The sequence below is a fragment of the Vicugna pacos genome, chromosome 19 (genome assembly GCF_048564905.1).
Source record: "Vicugna pacos chromosome 19, VicPac4, whole genome shotgun sequence".
In the NCBI taxonomy this organism is placed as follows: domain Eukaryota; kingdom Metazoa; phylum Chordata; class Mammalia; order Artiodactyla; family Camelidae; genus Vicugna; species Vicugna pacos.
Window position 1 is genome coordinate 7,555,357 of NC_133005.1, and position 21,097 is coordinate 7,576,453.

Here is a 21,097-nt window from a genome sequence, read left to right on the forward strand (position 1 = left end):
TTTAGATAAAGTAGTGAGATTTGGCTGGTTGGTGCTTTAATTAAATTATTTTAAATGACATGTAAATTAAAATTTAAGCTGCCTCGTTATCTGAACAGAAGACTTGTAGCACAATGTACCTACCGTTGGTGAGCACTGACTGGGTGCTAGGCACTGTGCTATATGCTTTAAATGCACTGTTTTCTCCAATTCTAAGAGTAATCATGTAAGGCGGGTCTTAGGATTATTTACATTTTACAAGTAAGGCAATCAGAGTTTAGAAATTAAGTAATCTGCCCAGTTTATCCACCGAGCAGGTAGCTGAACCATGATTCAGATGTAGTTTGATTCCATGCTATCCAAACATAATCACTATGTGAAACGTTTACTAATATTTCCTCTACCTTAGCTGAATTGATTTGACATTTTCCCCATAACCTACTCATTTTGGAATTTACTAACAGTAACATAAAGAGCACAGGCCGTATGCTCTATAGCCTCTTCCTTTAATCCAAAAGGGCAGACCCTTCCCCCAGCTTGAGCCCAGCCCTTCATCCTCATCCTTTCACCCTTAGGAAGGCAGCTAACCTTGAGGGTCGCAGTAACAGAACACGGAGTTTTCAGTGGGAAGGATCAGTATCACTCTGTCCAATGTAGCACACATCTCTGACTCTGTGCCATCTCTGCGTTGTGGACCTGGGAGACACTCCAGGACCAAGCGAGGCCAGGCTGGAGTCTTAGGACTCAGAGAGGAGACTCTGTGGGCCTGGGCCTTTGCTCTCCCAGAGGGAGAATGTTAGGGATGCGAGCAGAAGTTCCAGCAGGAATCCCGTGTGAATTCACTTGATCTTCACTGCTCCCTCCCTTTTCAGGGAAGACTTTGGGTTAAAAGAAAGAGACAGAGGTGGGAGAGAAGGAGGAAAAGTGAAGGAAACTTGTATGAGTCTAATAAATGTCTCCATATTTTTTCAATTTGCCATATCAACTACTGGTTCTGTAGCTTAAAACTGTTTTTAAAAGAATCCCTGGAAAAATCAAAGAAAATAACATCTTTATAAAATCATAAGATGGTAAAATTGACCAAAATGCAAATGTTCAACTGCTCATTTCCCCTATTAACTTAAGATTATTTATATTTTCAATTTTTACAGAGAATTTCACTTCTTTCTAATTTCTGTTAATTCTTCAGATCCCTGCTGCATTTTTCCTAGCTCATTACATGCAAGTTTCTAGTTTATCTAGAATATACTTTTTCAAATATGGACACTACTGTTGACAGCGTATCTCAAGGTTGACGGTGACTGTAACTAGGCGGAGACTTAGCAATTCTTCATTTTCAATATTTCTGAGTCTTTCATTAAGTCTTCATGAGACATACAGTAACTAGAAAGGCAACCAGCCAGCGGACATTTCAGTGTCACAAACTATCCTGGAAATCTCTGTAGACATCTTCCGTACTCTTACAGACCAAACTGATCTGCATCATACAGGAACATCTCTGTTCATGAAAGGAAGGTGCTCCCACTCGGTGTCTCATCATTGGAAATGTCTTTACTGGAATCTGAGGGAATGCAGGAATTACAGAGGAGTTTCGGACTGAGAATTACCTCTGTTCTTCCCCTTTCGGCCTGCACAGTAGGCCAGTACAGTGATCGGCTATTATGTAACAAACCTCCTCCAAAAGCTAGGTTTAAAACAAAACCCATTATTCTTGCTCAAGGTCCTATAGATCAGCAATTCTGTGCTTGGAAGTGACTCTTCTGGTGTTGCCTGGGGCCACTCATCAAGATGGAACTTCTGGGGCATGCTGGCTGTCAACTAGGGCACTTCTCCCCCACGAAACCTCCCATCCTCTAGTATGTGACACTGAGCTTCTTGACATAGTGATCTCAGAGCAGAATTCCAAGAGGGTAAAAACGGAAGCTTCAAAGTCAGTTAAAATTTAGTCTTAGCAGTCACATTAAGTTAATTCTGTCACATTCTACCAGTCAAAGTAAATCACAAGACCACCTCAAGTTCAAGGGATAGGCGAACAGACACAAATAATGCACGTGTTCTCCACCGGGGTAGAATCTCTCCTAATGCCAAGTGCTCTCTGGTTGTTCAGGGTGTGCCCTGCCCAAAGGTGTCTGACCAAGAGGGCGAGTTCTGGGCTCTTGTTACCAAGTCGTGTGCCCTGCTATTGGGATCTACATCCCCAGGGAAAGGGATACTTTTACTCATCTACACAAAGGTACCCTATGGAATAGGGGCAGTCTTCTCTGTGAGCTTTGGATGTGGTCCTCCCCATTCATGCTCTGGGCTGCCCGGCTGCCCTGAGACCCCTGGCAGTTCCATGGTGCCAGTGTCCCCTGGAGGCTCGGAAACAGCTGCCATCACATTAGCAATGACCTCTCCCAGGCCAACCTTTTGAAAAAGAGGCTCAAGTGCAAGACACTCATTGTCATGGCTCTTACGCAAAGTTCTCATTCTCTGTTCTCACATGGAAGATCAGGTACTTTCCTTTGCCTAGAATTATGTAAAGCTCCACAGATCTGATCACGTCACTCCTCTGCTCACAACTTATAACAGATAATTTCTATCAGGTATTACTGCTAGCCAGGCAGTGTTCTAAGTATATTACCTGCATTACCTCATTTAATCCACATAACACCCTATGATATAGGAATCGTTATTATCAGTGATGAGACTTAGGTACAAAAAAGAACTAGAAACCAGTTCCAGAAGGTTTGGTGCTGAGGCCCATGTACTATCCTCTGTACAATCTTCAACCTTTCCCTTTGTCTACAGAATAAAGTTCAATTTCCTGAGTGCGGCAATTTTGTCAGTACTCTCAGAGATGACCTGTGGGATGAGGCATTGTTGCGGCTTCTCCTCTGGAACGCTGAGGGCAGGACCTTAAGACCTGGCTCCAGACTCATTCTCTCACCTCCTTATCAGTACTCCCTACCCCTGGAAAAATCCCATGAGTTCCTACCTCTATGACTTGTCCATGCTGCCTTCTCAAATTGAAAATATCTCTTTATTCATTTTCATGTAATAATCTTAAGAACTAGTGTGTATTTAGTTTTTTGTGTCCTCAGAACAACTCTATTAGTAAATAATGTTATCTTTGTTTACAGTTAAAAAAACTGATACACAGAGAGACTGAGTATTCCACTCAAAGTCACACAACTACAAGGAGCAGAATCCATTTTCAAGCCCCTGAAAAGTGGTTTGGAGCCTGACAATTGGCTTAAGAAGATGTGAGATAGATAGATAGATAGATAGATAATGAGAGATATATGTATCTCCACACATATAAGTACATATACACACTAGAATATTATTCAGCCACAAAAAAGAATGAAATCTTGCCATTTGCAGTAACGTAAATGGACATAGAGAATATTATACATAGTGAAGTAAGTCAGTCAGAGAAAAACAAATACCATATGATATCACTTATATGCGGAATCTAAAAATAATACAAATAAATCTATATACAAAACAGAAACAGACTCACAGACAGAAAACAAACTTATGGCTACCAAAGGAGAGACAGAGGGAAGGAGGGACAAATTAAGAGCATAGGATTAGCAGATACAAATATTATATGTAAAATAGATAAGCAACAAGGATTTACTATATATCATAGTGAATTATATTCAATATCTTGCAATAACCTTGTGATAACTGAATCACTCTGCTGTCCACTGGAAACTAACACACTATTGTAAAGTAACTATACTTCAGTAAAAAATAATATATTTTGAGTATTATAATATAAGTGCAAAATTCATTTATATAAGAACCATTATTACTCATTGCTTAAATTCTATGACTTCTGATTTCAAAGTGATAAAGTGAAGATAGAATTGACAAACTGACTAAGAGAGAAGAAATATTTGATGGGAAAGCCTGATTTCTTTTGATGTGCAAAATTGTCTATAGAAAATACAAAAGAAAGGGAAAAGTTAAGGATGACATCCAATCAAAGAGAGTAGCTTATGAGAAACAGTAGAAAGCTTAAAACAATCACCTCTTTTTTTCTTTTTATAAAAATATGTGCTTTATGTAGACAATTCTAACAAATCATGTCACTAAAATATTATATTAGTGGCTTTTAAAATTGGAGCCGTTAATTATGCTTTCTATTTATTATGTGGCTATAATTTTAAACCTTGGACCCTGCCAAATTGAAACTTCCATGTGTTTCAATTAAAAGTTATTTGCATGATAAGAAAATCCATTGTACTTTCAGGAGACATGTTTAAAGCAATAATACTAAAATTAAAAATAAAAACTGAGCAATGTTAATGACTTAGATTTACTGAATGCCTACTATGAGCTAGGTACACTCTAAGTGATTGACAGCAAGTATGCCCCACAAGTAATACAGCTTCATAAGTCCTTTCATTATTATTTTTCCATTTTTCACAGGTAAGGACACAAGTCAGTTAAACTGGTAAAGAAGGATTCAACCCCAGACAGGCTGTTGACACAGCAAGGTCACCTACCATCCAAGCAATCTTGCTCCTGGTCGTTGCCAAGCCTCCATCAGACTAAATTTATTTCATGTACGTATCCACTCTGTGTCATGTACTGTGTTAAGTGCTGGGCAAACAGAAGCTGAAAGGATGTCACCCCTCCTCTTAAGGAGCTCATTGTCCAGTTAGGGGTGATTATGGTGAAGAACCAAGTGCCTAGGCACATAGTAGGTGCTTAAATGGTGCTAATAATAAGAGTAACATATACACTTGCTTATGCATCAAGTCCTTTCTCCTAGAAAAGGAGAAAGCATGGGAGGTTTTCAAAAGAAAGAGAAGTTAATCTGAAATTGGCTTCATGATATAGACACTACATTGTTTACATTTATTTTAATTAGGCTAATAATGTGGTATAAATAAAACACTAATGAAGGAAATCACGGTCATCATGTTATCACTTTCTACTTACACTTGGGGTTTATAATCACACTATTATGGCTTTGTGGCACTTGTCAACAGATAAATGTATATTTAAACAGACTTTTGGCACTTTTTTTCTTTTGCTTTAGCACATGGGTAAAATATCTTATATGTAGTCTGGCAACGAATGAACTAGAAAATTACTGCTTTATATTCTGTATGTTCTGGATTTTATAAAACTATGACTTTTGGGCACTCAATCACAAATTTAAAATGATTTCTGTAACTTTAGGAAATGTACTGATGTACTTTAAGTAATACTTTTAAATCAAAGGATAATTCTCCTCTGACTAGCCTGGAACTTCATGACAGTAGACAATTGCTTACTACTCTCTCTCTAGGACCTAGAACGGTGCCTGACACATCGGAAGTACCCATGAACTACTTGTTAAATGAAAAAATTAATTAGTTGTTAAACTGCCATCCTGATTAGAATAATACATCATACCTCTATTATGAATGATCCCATGGAACAAAAGGATCCATATTACAGTGGTCTGAATGGTGGTTTCTGCAAAAAGATTTATCTACATCTTCCCCCTGGAACCCTGAATGTGAGCTTAAATGGAAAAAGGGTCTTTGTTGATATAATTTAGTTAAGATCTTGAGATGACATCATTCTGGACTATCTGAGTGGGCCCTAAATCTAAGACAGCTGTCTTTATATGAGACATACAGAGGATAGACACACAGACAAGGAGAAGAAGGCCATGAGACGATGGAGGCAGAGGTTGGATTTATGCAGCCACAAGTCAAGGAACACCTAAAGCCGCCAGCAGCTGGAAGAAGCCAGGAAGGATTCTTCCTGAGCCTGTGGAGGGAGTGCAGCCCCAGTGACGCTCCAAGTTCAGACTACAAGTCAGAACTATGAGTCTGACTATGAAGTCGGAACAATGAGAGCAAATTTCTGTTGTTTTCAGCCATCAGGTCTGTGGTACTTTGGCATGGCCACCCTAGGAAACTAAAACAGTTATCAGCAGGTCATCTGTGGAAGTAGTCTGCAATATTTAGTTATCTTGTAGCTGATTTAATTGAAAGAGGATTGGGACCCTAAACTAACAGCCCCTGATGTAAAACAAGAAATGACCAGTAGCACTCAACGGTGCTCTTGATAAGAGCTGTCTCAGTAGAGTCGATGTGGGTGAAAGGTGAATTATAGCGGATCAGAGATGGAAAGGAAAGAGAGAAATCAAAGATTGGTAAGTACAGACAAATATTTCAAGGAGTTTTGCTGAAAAGTTGTAAGGAAGATAGAAATCTCGAGAGAGAGATTTTGAAAAAAGAAAAGCTAATAAGCATGTCTATATGCTGAGAGCACAGGCCGACAGAGAAGGGAAAACTGGTGGTTCAGGAGAGAAGGAGGAGTCGATGTAGAAAGATCCGTGGTTTGCTTTAGGTTGCTAACAGCACTGACATCATCCCTGCCTTCAGGGCATTTACAATAAAGTCAAAGTGAGAGGCTTTAATTTCTCCCCCAGCTTTATTGAGGTGTAATTGACAAATAAAAATCCTATATATTTAAGGTGTACAATGTGATGATTTGGTTATGTATACATTGTGAAATGATTACCACAATCAAGGTAACTAATATAACCATCATTTCAGTTACCATTTTCTTTTTGTGTGATCAGAAGGTGAGAACACTTAAGATTTACTCTGTCAGCAAATTTTAAATACACAGTACACCATTATTAACTATAGTTACCATGCTCTCCATTAGATCCTTAGAACTTATTCACCTTATGTGAAAGTTTGTACTCTCTGACCAGCATCTCCCGATTTTCCCCAGTCCTCAGCGGCTGGTAACCACTGATCTACTCTCTGGTTCTGTGAGTTCATCAGTTTTAGATTCCACAGGTAAGTGAGATCATAGAGTATTTGATCTGCCTTATTTTACTTAGCATAATGTCCTCCAGGTCCATCCATGTTGTCAAAACTGACAGGATTTCCTTCTTTTTTATGGCTGAATAATATATAACAATGGGATATTATCCAGCCATAAAAAAGACCTTTTTTAATCCATCAGTGGACACTTAGTTGTTTCCACATCTCAGCTATTGTGAATAATGCAGAGATGAACAGGGATGAGAGACTTTACATCAATCACTGCAAGAGGACTGACTGCCCAGGAATGAGAGGTGGAAGAGCCATCAGAGTGTATAGCAGAGGGACCTGAGCCAGTAAAAGGGGATGACAGTGAGTGTAGGGACCAGTGAAGATTTTTCCAAAGAACCAATATCTAAGGTGAGTTAGAAAATGATAGAAAGCCTTAAGTATAAAAACACAAATATATAGAAGGTTCAAAATCATTGTAGTTTGCCTCATTTGATTTGTTAATTCCTTGCATTTATTTCACAAGGTACATCTTGACAATACTTTTCTCTTTGCTTTGCAAGTAATACCAAATAGATACAGAATAGCTTTATGGAATTTGAGAATTTAAATTAGAAGTTCCATATCTTTCAGCTAAGTCAATCACAGAATTAATTTTGTGCCCATTTATCTGCTGTATTTGTAACTTATTGGTGATAAAAACACAATGAATAAAATAGACTTGTAGACGTAGAATACAAACTTGTGGTTGCCAAGGGGGCAGAGGGTGGGAAGGGATAGACTGGGATTTCAAAATTGTAGAATATAAACAAGATTATACTGTATAGCACAGGGAAATATACACAAGATCTTATGGTAGCTCACGGAGAAAAAAATGTGACAATATACGTATGTTCATGTGTAACTGAAAAATTGTGCTCTACACTGGAATTTGATACAACACTGTAAAGTGATTATAAATGAATAAAAAATGTTAGAAAAACAATGAATAAAACTAAGATCAGCCATTAATGACGCTAAATATTTAGAAAATCCATAAATTGCCTGTAACTTTTAGATGTATGTGTAGCCATTGTTCTTTCCATTTTATTGCATTGCTGCCGTAGGCTAGCTGCTAAAAATCTTCTGTTTTGCAGGTCGTCTTACCTCTTCAGAAAACTTAACAAAAGAGGACGGTTGCTTTATGAAGCCAGGAATAACTAACCTTCTATCTGGTGAAGACTAAATTTTATGGTTCTGATTACTCTGCAGTTCTCTCTACTTTAAAGTACTGTGGTTTCTTTCCAAAAATCATTAATTTGTTGTTTGTTTTGTTTTACAAATTTTATCCTTCTCTTAATTTAAGAAAGTCAATTTTTGTCTTTATTTTCTATACTACTGGACACATTAAAATATTACACACTTACTGGGCAAAATAAAAAGCCTTGTGTTTATTCTCTTAATAATGTCCTGAAAGAAATTATCTGAAGATATTGCTTATTACACACTTGTTGCTGGTTAAACACAGGTTATGTTTCAGTCACGTGAGGCTTTGTTTATGCACATGTTTTACGTCTCTTTTGTTGTGTTTCTTTGTTTACCACTTCTATTACGCTTATTTCATCTCCCTCATCAACTTAATAAATTAAATTATAATTTCCTTGCAGGTAAGTAGAGCCACTACCTCTTCTGTTTAAGGACATGAACTGGTTCTGTTGTTCTCCAACTAGAAATTCTCCTTATCCACTGATGGCAACACACTTATTAAAAATTCAACATGCATACACATACCATAATAAAGGTGTTAAAAAATTTTTAAATAAATAAATAAAACCACAAAATAAATAAATAAATAAAGTATATTATTAAAAAGGAAAAAAAATTCAACATGTGTAAAATAAAGTGCTTAGACTAGTGCAAGTCCACAGTGAGAGTTCAACACCGGGTGTCACTGTCACCATCATCCTCCCCCTTCTCCTCCTCCCCATCATCATCATCATCGACCTTACATCATTATTTCACAGTCATATTATTAGGATATGCATTTCTATGACTGTGAATTCCCATGTATAAAATTTTCAATCTCTGTGCTGAGAAAGGAAGACCTGGACTCTGACATAAATTCTTCCAAGCCACACCCTATAAATAATAAGTAAAATGCATCGACTTGCTCTGGCCACTCGAGGATCATTTACTACCAAAAGGTAATGATGGCAGAGTGCCCAGACCAAGCTGGAAACTGCAGAAATATTCCAGAAATTTGGAATAGCTGAAGAACAAGAGAACTCGTGTTAGCTACTGATGGAACACTCAGAAAAAGTCTCATACACAAAATGCTCCAAATGGATGACTTTTAACATCTGGCTTTCCACACTTAAACCCTCCTGAATTATAGTAATTCCAGTGGAACTAGAAACTAAAACCACTGAGTGAGCTCTGAGTTAGAGCCTGTATCACAGGCCACTACTTTTGTAAGCTGGTCCTCATCAAGAATCCTCTTCATTCATTCAATACACCTTTTACAGAGTACCTGCTAGTTGCTGGCAGCTGCTGCTCCAGGTATTGGACATGTACCAGTGAACAAAGCAACGAACCTACCCTCATGGAGGTACGGACAGATAGGTGGATGGATATACAAATAAATGATCCTGTTTAAACAGATCAGCAGTCATACATCCCATGAAGTGACATATGAACTACATGTAAAGAAAGTGAGGAATTAAGCTTTGCAAATAATGATGGTAGATATTTGAGTGGTTTGTATGGTTTGTAAGTGAGACAGCCTTGAGGTGGGAGCACGTTTGACACTTCCCAGGAACAGCAAAGGAGGTCAGCATTCAAATGCTTCTATTCCCAGTGTCTCATCTGCAAAAGCAGGGCACTGGATTAGATAACTTCTAAATTATTTTCTAACTTTAAAACTATTGTAGACCTCTCCATTTCCTTTGGCCTGGTAGAATTCCTCACAAAACATCTCTAAATAGACAAGATAAATATTAATAAACTTTTCTAATTCACCATTTATTACAATTCAGATTGATAATTGAATTCCTTTATTGATGTAATGTTACTCATGAACCCTGGAGCTCTTACATAGGTAATGCACAGGATTTGTAAGGAAAAAAAACTTTATTTTGCAAAATAGATATGCAAATGAGTAGTTCTGTACTTTCAGTAGTTTGAAAGATTGTTCCCTCAACTCCTCCTCCCTTGGAATTAATTCTTGTGACCTTTCTTCTGAGTTCACACCATTATAGCACAATAGTTTACACTTGGGTATCAGACAGATCTGAATTTCAATCAGAGTTCTGCCACTTACCAGCTGCAAATATGGTATGAACTATTAGTCTACTCTGTATCTCCTTCCATATAAAATAAGGACCTGGCATATGTCAGTTATCACCAAAATGTTAGTTGCTTGCTTTATTTATTTATTTATTTATTTATTTATTTATTTATTTATTTATTTATTATTTACTTACTTAGGTACTTACTCACTTACTTACTTACTTACTTAATTTATATTTCCACCACCTATCTTCACCTGCATAACCTGCTCTTAATTCAGGCTCAGTATGCTCTGTGTCATCATTTAGCATTAGGTACAACTGCCATAAAAGAAAACCCACTATACCAGTGGCTCAGAGAAGATGGAGTTTATTTCTCTCATATATAAACAGACTCTGGAATTGGGCAGTTTGGGGCTGGTATTGTCTCCCGAGTCATTAGAAATGCCTATCACATGGCTTTCCTCATCAAAGTCTCCACATAGTCCAAGATGGCCACTGTACTTCCATGTCTATATAAAATAGGCATGAAGATGACGGCAAGACGGAGGGGTACGTCTCTAGATGAGACTGCTTCTCGTATGCAGGTTTCCCTGAAATCTAACACAACATCTCCACTTACATTATAGTACTCAGAACTTAGTCCCATGGCTGCAACCAGCTGTAAAGAGAAGCTGGGAAAGATCTCTGAGCTCGGCACATGATAGACCCAAAAAAAGTGAGGATTCTGGCACTCAAGAAAGGGAGACTGGATATTATATAGGCAACTGACAGATTTTGCCACAGAACTGAACTGAAGTCTTTTTATTTTGCTTAAACACATTCCTTCTCTAGGTTTTTCTATTTCAAATAAAGAATCACCATCTTCCCAGTCAATATCTGCATTATTTCTAAGGCCTTTCACTCCCCTGTCACCCACATCAACCAACTGCCATATGTAGCATCACCATCCCTCCTCTCCATTCCCACCAGTATCACTACCTTCCTAAACTGCAGAATGGTGTCACGGGTGCCCTCCAAACGTTCCGTCTCTCCTATCTCTAATCTCCTGACTGCAGCCAGGTTACCATTTGGAAGGAGAGCTCTGATCATGTCACTTCCTTTTGCTAAGCCTTAGGAAACCTGCAGTTACCTGAAGAAAAGCTCCAAAATCCTTAAGTTTTCATTGGGTTCCTTGTAACCTAACTAATTGTATTGCTCTGGAACCATAAACTTGATATTCCAGATAAACTGAGTCACTCACTGATGCTATACTTAATCTTTACACCTTTACTCATGTGGTTCTTCCTCCGTCTCTACCAAACTGTTTTAGCTTGGGTACCACCAACAGGAGATGCTGGGATAAGAACGTGGGAGTAGACAGTTTACTGGGGACGTGATTTCAAGAAGTATAAGTTTAAAAAAAAATGAGAAGGAAGAATAGAAAGAAAATGCAACAATGGCTGCATTTATGAGTAGGTTACCAGTATAAGCCACTGGAGCACAGTCCTACTGGGGATGCTTTAGAAGACATGGAGGTCATATCTCCAAACTACACTCCTGGAGGAGACTGGCAGGCTGGGCATTCAATCACTGATTCTTTATCCTCTCCTAGTGAGATTTCTTAGCTCCCAACTGATGGATGACCATGGGAGTATTAACTCCTCCACAGTCCCCTGTGCCACCCACAGTATAGCTGGGCAAGGTCCTCAGGTGCCAGAGAAAGCCTTAAGGCAGAGAAGCCAAAAGGTTCTGCTACCTGAAGTGGCACACCATCAGCATTCCAAGAACTGTCCACAGCTGCAGTGGTACTCAGGTGGGCAGAGCATCATAAAGTCAGCTACAGGAAGCCAACCTCTTCTCTATCAATTTCAAGGACCAGTCCAAGGCAACTCTTCCATGAAGCTTTCTCTGATCTCCCAAAATTGAAATATTTAATTGCTACTTGATCTCTCTCCATTTAGATCACTTTTTTATTCTTGTGGCAATATTAAATACATTATCAGACTGCCTCATTCTTGAGCATAAGATTTGTATCCAATTTTGTAAGTATAAAATTTTTATTTCATGGTACCATGAACACAGAGACAGCAGTCAAGCACCATGGGCACCTAAAGGCCACAGAAATCATTCCAATTATAAATTATAAAGGTCTGGCATAGTTTAAAAAAATAAGTGCATGTGCACAGAAAACTGTGGATTTCTTACAATCTTAGAACCTCCACCTCTGGTATTCATTTTAAGTGAAATATTACCATGAGTTTAAATGTCACTAGGTGCTTGGTTCAGTTTGTGAAGGTTAGGCTGAACTCTCAATTCATTAATAATAGGCTAGGAAGAGTATTATTTTGGTTTTTAAAGCAATAAATATTACATATTAAAAGGTAAATCCTCACTGCATCACTCTAAATTTAGCAGTGAAGTTTAGTAACCAGCACAATGTTAGACTTCCCTTCAGGGGTTCAGTGACTGAAGAAACAAAATGATCTCATCCAAAAGCATAAAATTTATAAGCCAGCTCCAAAGCAAAGCTCTGCAGAGACTAGACTCAGGAGTGTATTAGATTATACAGTGAAAATTCACATATTGAATATTCTTACTCATTTTAGTTAATTTAAGAACTGGATGGCATGCTATTTCAATGACCATATTTATTTTCACTATTAATAAACCCACACATTCCATTAACTGAATGTAAGTACCTGGAAGAAGATTCAAATCAACAACTTTTACTGGACTATCACTTCATTTCAAAGAGGATAACATTTTGCAGATCAGCTCCATTACTAATGTTTAATTACAGAAGATTTATCCTTGTTTAAATAATCTACTTTCACTTTTAAAAACAAGTTTACCTTAGAGAAAATACAGGTGTAGCATGAACTCATTATTAGAAAGCTGAAATTCTGTACCAGCATGCCTAATCTGAAAAGGCAACCACAGGCATTCTTTTAATTTTATAAAACAACGGCAAACATTGATTCAATCTCTTACTATTCTGAAATCTAAAAACTAAGGCAATTCTCTTCGATACCAGATAGGGGCTCTTCCTAACTGTGAGAGAGTGTTAAACAGTCACAGACTGAACGTTATTAATCAACAGTCATATATTTTTATGTTAATGGTAATGGCATTACTGTCATATACAAAATTAGAATGCTAAGACTTAATAGGCATATGTCTTGAAGACAGTGCAGTCTGCTCTAAAAGGATCAGCTATTATAGCACCATTAGCCCACTTTGATATTTCTTCCCATCTGCATTTTAGCCCACTAAAAATTGAGTTCTGTCAGTTTACAAAATGGCTGCTTAATATTTTCTTCTAAATCATTTTGAGATTGTATACTAAACTGCCTCACATGATATAATTTTATTGACATATTCATTAAATTACTGGTCTAAAAGTCTGCTCACTATTGTAGCAGAAATTGCGACAAGTCTACAAACAAGAAAACAGAATTATTACCTTTTTCCAAATTTTATAGGACACTTACATTAAACTATTAACCATTTCCATCTACAAAGAGAACATTATATAACCTGCCAACGTCTGCTAATTCAGCCATTAGGTATTTCATTACTCAATCTGGAACTAAAAATTAAGTCAATTTTTTAAAAGCTTCAAGGAGTCAGGGCTTAACTGAATGCTTCCAGCTTTACCATTCGACATGGGTGAAATCAAAAGAATGCCAGACATCTTTCCAGGGACGTTTTCTAGACCTACACAGAGTAGAAAAAGAGAGATCATCCTTTATAGGGCAACTTTTCCACAAGCTGTAGCCAAACTAGATGACAGGCCAAGTCGGCATGCGTTGCAGGTATGTACGTGGATACGGGTCTGTACACGGGGTCTGAATGGGCTTAGTGAGGGATAGAGAGCTTGCACAACAGATGCAGAAGAAGGTGTGCAGAAGTTGCCAGAAGGGATGAAATACGTTGTCCAAGATAATAATTCCTTTGGGACCAAAATAAGTAAGGAATGTAGGGTGCAAATAGATGGTGGAAACAGAAATGGAAGTCGGGCCTTGTTACATCCTAGCGTCTGTAACATTATACTGTGTTGATTACAACAGAGATTCCAAAACTTCTCCGCTTCTGAAAGAATTCCTGTTGTTTTAGTGAAGACAGGTTTCATATGTACAGTTTGAATCCCAGGGAAAACTACTTCCTGAATATGATGACCTGCCTACAATTAAGAATATGAAGTTTGTTAACTATTTATGGAATTGTTAAATTCCTAAAAAGATTTGCCTGGCAATGAACTGAGGAACAATGTTGGACTTTTTCACAAACTAGTTTTGGTAATAACTTTCCCCACAGATCCCTTCAACTGTAACTCAGGAGAGTTGAATAAGATGGTTCCCAAAGATCTTTTCAACCAGAAGATTCTAGGATGTCAAATAGATAAAGGGATAATTTTAACATAGGCTGAAACTGGCCCTTCCCCACTTTAGAGCCTCTTCAGCAGGAAGGATGGTAGAATTATCCCCGTACTGCAGGTCTGTGTTATAAATCCTTAGTTTTCACTTTTAGTTCATTTTAAAATAATACCTATGCTATGACTTAGTAGTACTATTTTGCTTATTATGGAACCAAATTATATTTTAAAATAAATTTTATTCCAAATGGGAAGAAAGAAAGATCTATTTCTGTTTAGCACCAAGTACATTAGCCTAAAAGACACTCAAATTCAACAATTCAAACTATAATTCCAAGGGAAATATATATCCGTATCTTAAGAAAGAGCCTTCATTTCCAGTCTGCTTATAGTTAAGAGGCTAAGTTTCAGCTGACAGAAAAAAAAAAATTAGCTGTCAAAATTGCAAACTCCTGATTTATAACAGAATAAGTAAAGGAACACTAACTAGAGGGTGCTGGTGTAATTTCTAAAATCCATCATATCTCATATGTTCATTTTTCTCAAGGACTGTTAAGTGCTACCATACGATGTATTTTTTAGCAGTCTAAAGTCTTTTCTAGAACCCTGGGCTTGACTATGATGGACAAGTCTTCAAGGAGGATTCCAAACAGAACTAATATAGCACTCAATCTCAACTTAAATACAGGTCAGGTTCAGCCAAAACTCCGTCTTCTCTCGGTACTGTGGGAAACCCATACAAGGTTTAGACTTTAAGGCTGTCCATAAAAACACTTTGTCCAATGTATTACATTAAAATGTATACACAATTTTTTTTCTCATTGAAACGAATAATTTTCAAACAGAGAGCTCTCTCAGGTACGCATTGCCCTTATGCAAACCAATGAAAAGGTAACTGGTGTGAAGATATAATACAAAGAAGTACTGGCAATAGGATATACAACCTTGGACTCTATTTAAATTTTGGAAAAGGTGATCAGGTAAGTGTTGAATTACTTTCCTATCATTTTCCGTCAAGCTAATGGTCTGTGGGAAATAAGTTAATAAGTCAATTTAATGTCCTTTAAAAACATTTCATCTCCTATTGCATCCAATCTTAGGGCAGTTTTCAATCTATCTATCTTTTCAGATCACTAGACATGCAGGCATTTATTTTCATATTGAATCAATATATAACATTCCCTTCAAAACAATTTGCAACAATATAAAACATAAAGCATTAACATTGTAAACTAAAACAAGGAACTCAGAGAAGGAATACGAAGAAAAAAAAACAATCTAGAACCTGAAAAAAGAAAATGTAAGAAATAGATGTATAGATGGATGGATAGATAGATAGATAGGTACGTAGGTAGGTAGAGGATAGAGTGTGGGTGCATTTGTCAAAATAACAGAGAGACACAAAGTTCAGGTTCCTGAAAGTCTCTGAAGCCAAACTAACAAGTGATTAAGATTCCCTTAGGAAGGGAGCAGGATGTAGCTCAGGGGTAGAGTGCATGCTTATCATGCATAAGGTCCTGGGTTCAATCCCCAGTATCTCCATTAATATATATAAACCTAATTAAACCTCCCCACCCTAAAAAAAAAAAAAAAAGATGCCCTTAGGGAATTAATGAAGCACCTTCCCCTGGAAAAAAACAAACTACCAGGGTCCAATTCCATGAAAATGAGCAACAGCCAGGTGCAGGGTGACTCCAATTAATCTCTAATGTACTTTCAAAAAGCTACTCCAGGATAGCCTAGGATTGCTAACTTAACATCACACCATCAGCAGAACTGAGTTTGTATCTTTATTGCCTGGCATATGGGGGTATTCAGTTGAAATCTATTCAAACAGAAAGGAAAGGAGGGAGGAAGAGAAGGAGGGAGGGGAAAAAGGAGGAAGGAAAGAAGCTGAGATGTACTTATAACAGGATGCTTCCTACAACACTAGTTTTATATGACTCAATTTTCCATTTAAGAGGAGAGATTCTTTTTCAAATCTTTGAAAACCAAATCACAGTTTCATCCCCTATTTTCATAACATTCTTGAAGTACAAATAAATATATAAAATGTGTTAATAAATTATATAACAACATATTATGTATTTTAAAAGTGCTATTTGTTATAGTATATATAATTTAAATGGATACACATTTTAGCTTATAGTAATTTTAAAATTATTTTAAGTCATCAATTTACACCAGAAGGGGAGAAAAGTAGAATGTGAAGATAGTCTTGATTTCACTCTATATTAGCAGTTCTTTGCTATAAAAACTAAAAGATCCAGTAAAACAGGAAAGCAAACTGTAACAGTCTAAAGATCTCGACGTCCCTGTTAAGAGAAAAGGAAGCAAGCAAGCCACAGGTAGCAGCTATGGGATTCCAGCTGGACTTTGACTGTTTTCATCATGTAATTAAGCTACCTTATTTCTTTCATAAGAATACTAGGAAAGGAGAGATGATGCACCTTACACCTGCTGTCGAAACTTTAGTTTGTACTTTCTTCCCCTGTGTCACCAGCTTATCAGTTTAATCACCACAATTATTTGCGCTTTGGACTCTGTTCTAGTTTCCTACATGGATAGTTGTTACACAGTTCAACAGACACGCTCCCCTCTGAATGCTAATCTCCACTGCATATCAGGGCTTTGGCTCTGCCAGCTACTGGTTCTCTTCTGAGTCAAGGAAATTGTACAAACTAAGTAGTGTCAATATTTGGATGAGTTCCAAGTGAAAATCAGGGGAGTGGCTGATTTACAAAGCAGCCTTTTTCTTAGAAAATCTTAACTGTATTAACACCCCAGCATGGCGTCGGTGCTCACACAATTGACCAACGTTGCCTTTCTAATAAGCTGTAAATATCTACACGGAGCATAACAAGCAAATATTTGGAGGAAATTAGAAGTCCATGTTCAACTGCAAAATCCAAAAGATATTAAGGTTGATAAAAAAGGAAAACTGGCAATGGAAAGATTTCTAATACTTTACAAAATCTAAGGGGCACTTGATAGTTCGACCCTTTGTGTCACAAGCTGATACAATTTTTTTCATCCTCTGGTCTGCAACCTCTCTAATAATATTTCCTTTTGCTTTTGTTCTGGTGATAATTGAAAAACTAAATTTTCACTGATTCATTCAACAAATGTTTGTTACACACATATTAAGTGCCAAGCGGTATTTTAGGTACTAAGGAAAAACTAAGTTCCTGCTTTTGTGAAACTTATATTCTCAAGTAGAAAGAAACAGGCAATACACAATTTATACACGCACACATACACAGTATACTACATGTAATGTAACTATGATGATGTGGTAAGTACCACGGAAAAAACCCAAAGCAGCTGAGAGAGTGAAGAGGAGGAGGCAGGCTGGGGTCAAGATGCTTTAGAGATGATCAGGGAAGGCTCCACTGATAAGTGGCATCTAAGCACAGGCTGGAAGAATGTGGGGGTGCCAACCAGGTGGCCATCTGAGGAAACAGGATTCTCAGCAATGCAAAGGCTCTGGGAGGCTCTATGTCGCATATTTAAGGAAAAGTGTGGCTGGAACAGGCTTGAGTAAAGGACAGAGGCAAGGGGCTGGCCTTGCAGAGTCCTGGAAGGGTTTAGGTTTTCATTCTGTGACAGGAGCCTTTGGCGGGTTTGGAGAAGAGGAATGATTTAGTAGCCCACTGGGGGTTTGAGGCATCACTCTGACTGCTGTGCGATATATATTTATACTGCACTAGCTAATTTAGAGGGCCAGGGTGAAAGCATGGAGACCAATTAGAAGGCTCCCACAATCATCAGGCAAGAAGTGACAACGTTTTGGACCTGGGAGGTAGCAGTGGAGGCAGTGAGGACATTTCAGATTCTGGATATAGTCTGAAGCCAGCAGGATCGTTAGGCTGATTGGAGCTATGGTGTGACAAAAAAGAAAAATAAGGATGATTAAGGTTTGACACTTGAATCATAGGGTGAGTGGAATTGTCACCTTTCTCCGGGGATGGAGAAGAATACTGGAGGAGCAGGTTTGGAGCAGGTCAGGGAAATCAAGAAAGAAATCCAGATGAGTTAAAGTTAACCTGTTAACTCTGGGATGCCATTTAGAAATCTAAGTGGAGATGCCCACCAGGTAGTTAGAGACACAAGCCAGGGGTCCAGGCTATAGAGAAAAGTTGGGAGTTGTCAGTGAGTGGATGGTATTTAAAACCAGGAGATGAGAGGAAGAGGGTGGAGACCACAGAAGAGAAGCTCGTCTGTGTCATCTCTGACCCCTCATCATCTACTCAGACCAGGTAATGACAAGTCGCTGCACATTCCCGTTTGCATTTGCTTTTACAATCAGTTTACACCAAGTAGCATTATTTCAGAGGAAATAAAGGCAGACACTGAGCATATGAAAGCTGCATTCACACTAAGGCCAAAGGCTGCCTCTGCCTATTGTGTGAATGAAGGTTTCACAGTCATTTTAACAGGAAAAAGAAAAGTGGTAAGAGAATTTTCTATCACGTGAAGCAAGGTATTTGTGTCAGACTGAGTGCTAAAGATCCTGTTTTGTATAAGCCTATACCATACTGATGTCTCAAATGGCAACATTTCATTAGAACATCATTATCTGTCACATGAAACTTGTGTTAATAATTTGAGTTTCATCACTTCGTAGTCTCCAAATTTATTTATCTTAAAACAATTTTAAGACCTAAACATACAAGGAATGTATACCTGATTATATGTTTGCATATTTAATAGTAACATTACAATAGAAAATTATTTATGTAAAAACTAAGAGCCCATGAGAATGCCTCTTAAAAGAATCCATAAAATATTCAAGTCTGGGAAGCACCAGACAGATTTCACTCAGGAGACCAAAATAAACATGGGCATGGTTCAGACATAAAGGAAAAAAATATGCCCTAAATTTATACATATTAATTTTACAGGGAAATATGTTTAAGGCAATTTGAAACATTATATGTGATATACCATAACATATACTATATGTAAATGAATACAATTTGTTATTTATGTGCATAAATAGGTAAGTACATATACATACTTAAGGAGACAGAAAGCACAGTGGTTCAGAGCAGCTTCTAAAGTTAGATTGATTGGGTTTCAATACCAGCCCAATCCTTTAATAGCATTGGTTTTCTCATTTGAAAACTGGCTGAATAATAGTACACTTGTTGTTAAGTTTGCTGAGAGTATAAAGACACGTGTGACCAGCACATAGTAAGCACTCAAGAAATAGAAGTTATTTGTATTATTGTATAGGCTGGTGTATATGCAGGCGTGTATATGCTGGTGTGCTTTTTCAGTCCAATATCTCTTTATTATTTTTCCCTCTTCCTAAGTAATTTTCCTTTCCTTACCTAAAGACTCCCTAAAGATCAGTCTAATAAAGCTGAAGTGATATGTTTCCATTAGGGTCTACTGAATTTCTTGGCATTTCTTGGTATTGTTTTAAACTTTGGGATAGCACAGTCTACCATAAAAACTTAAAAGATGATTTTCTGATAAAATGTATAGCAGCCAGCATATACTCAGCATACTGAGTGGTTGGAAGTCTGTTCACAGGAGCCACATTGGCTGAGTTTCTACCTGAGCTCTGTCAATTACTAAACTCTGGGGTCTTGGTTATATTACTTAACCTTTCAGTGTATTAGTTTCTTTATGCACAAAATGCAATATTAGTATTCACATATTTGTGATGTAAAATAGTTTATATATGTAAAGCATTTAAGACAAATAGTAAATGCTATATATGTACATTAGTAGTAGTAGTAGTATGGCACATATTTTCATTTTACATTAGAAATATAAATTTGACTGATTAGGTTCTAAAACAAATCTTCGCAACACTGAACAGTCACTTGAATTAGAGTACTTACTGTGCAGCCACTCCTTAAGGGATATGAAACATTCAAGAAATCAGAGAGTAAACCAAAGAGAGCCTAGAGGTATTCTAATGTTCATAGTACATACGTTTTTAATAACTGGTGTTTATAACATTAAACATGGAGGAAAGCATGTTAGTACCATGACATAGCCAATATAACCGCCTCTGTTAGGTAATTTTAATAATAATTTATTGAACACTTACCATGTCCTAAATGCCTTGCATGTATTAGTTCACTTATCTTCACTAAGTTCTGCTTCCCCAATTTATAAAGACAAAGAAGAAAATGATCTAAAATGTTCACCTATTCCTGAAACACTAAAAACCTAGATGATGGCTAAGTAAACGATTGGTCACACCAAGCAGAAAAGGTCTTCTCGAGCATGCATTCTCACACACACAAACACGGTACTTCCATTGTAAGTTTGTCCTTTGAGAATGGTAGACAATTCTGTCAAACAATACCCTATAAAAAGAATATTAAAGGTGAAAGAAAGTCAGAGGGGGACGACAAAGATAAGAGTACATTCTTGGACTCCAAAAAGTAAAGTAAGTACAAAGGCCAGCCAGATAAAAGAATGACTCAGGTTTCAATATGAGTAAATGTTCTGCAAAATACTTTCCATGTTAATTTGTACTAGAAGTAAACGGCTCCAAATACAATCTCCAATTACAACTACGTGTGATTTGCTGTTGAGGACTAAATACTTGCTGTTTTATTGTACTGAGGTAATCCAGGGCAGCTAAAGCAGACATAGCTGGCTACTACCAAACAAGGGAACAACAGGCTATGATTGCATCTGTGGATAATGACACATTCTACAAGGCCTGAGTCTCTAGCATTGGTCTC

The 21,097-nt window shown here is 37.4% G+C and overlaps 1 protein-coding gene and 1 non-coding gene across 4 annotated transcripts in view; one reads left to right on the forward strand and one right to left on the reverse strand.

The window, feature by feature from the left end:
• MACROD2 (mono-ADP ribosylhydrolase 2) overlaps positions 1 to 21,097 on the reverse strand; it is a 1,889,921-nt gene that overhangs the window by 1,479,928 nt on the left and 388,896 nt on the right. The window lies entirely within an intron of this gene.
• On the forward strand, positions 15,851 to 15,926 carry TRNAD-AUC (transfer RNA aspartic acid (anticodon AUC)). The gene has a single exon. It is a non-coding gene; the product is annotated as a tRNA-Asp (tRNA).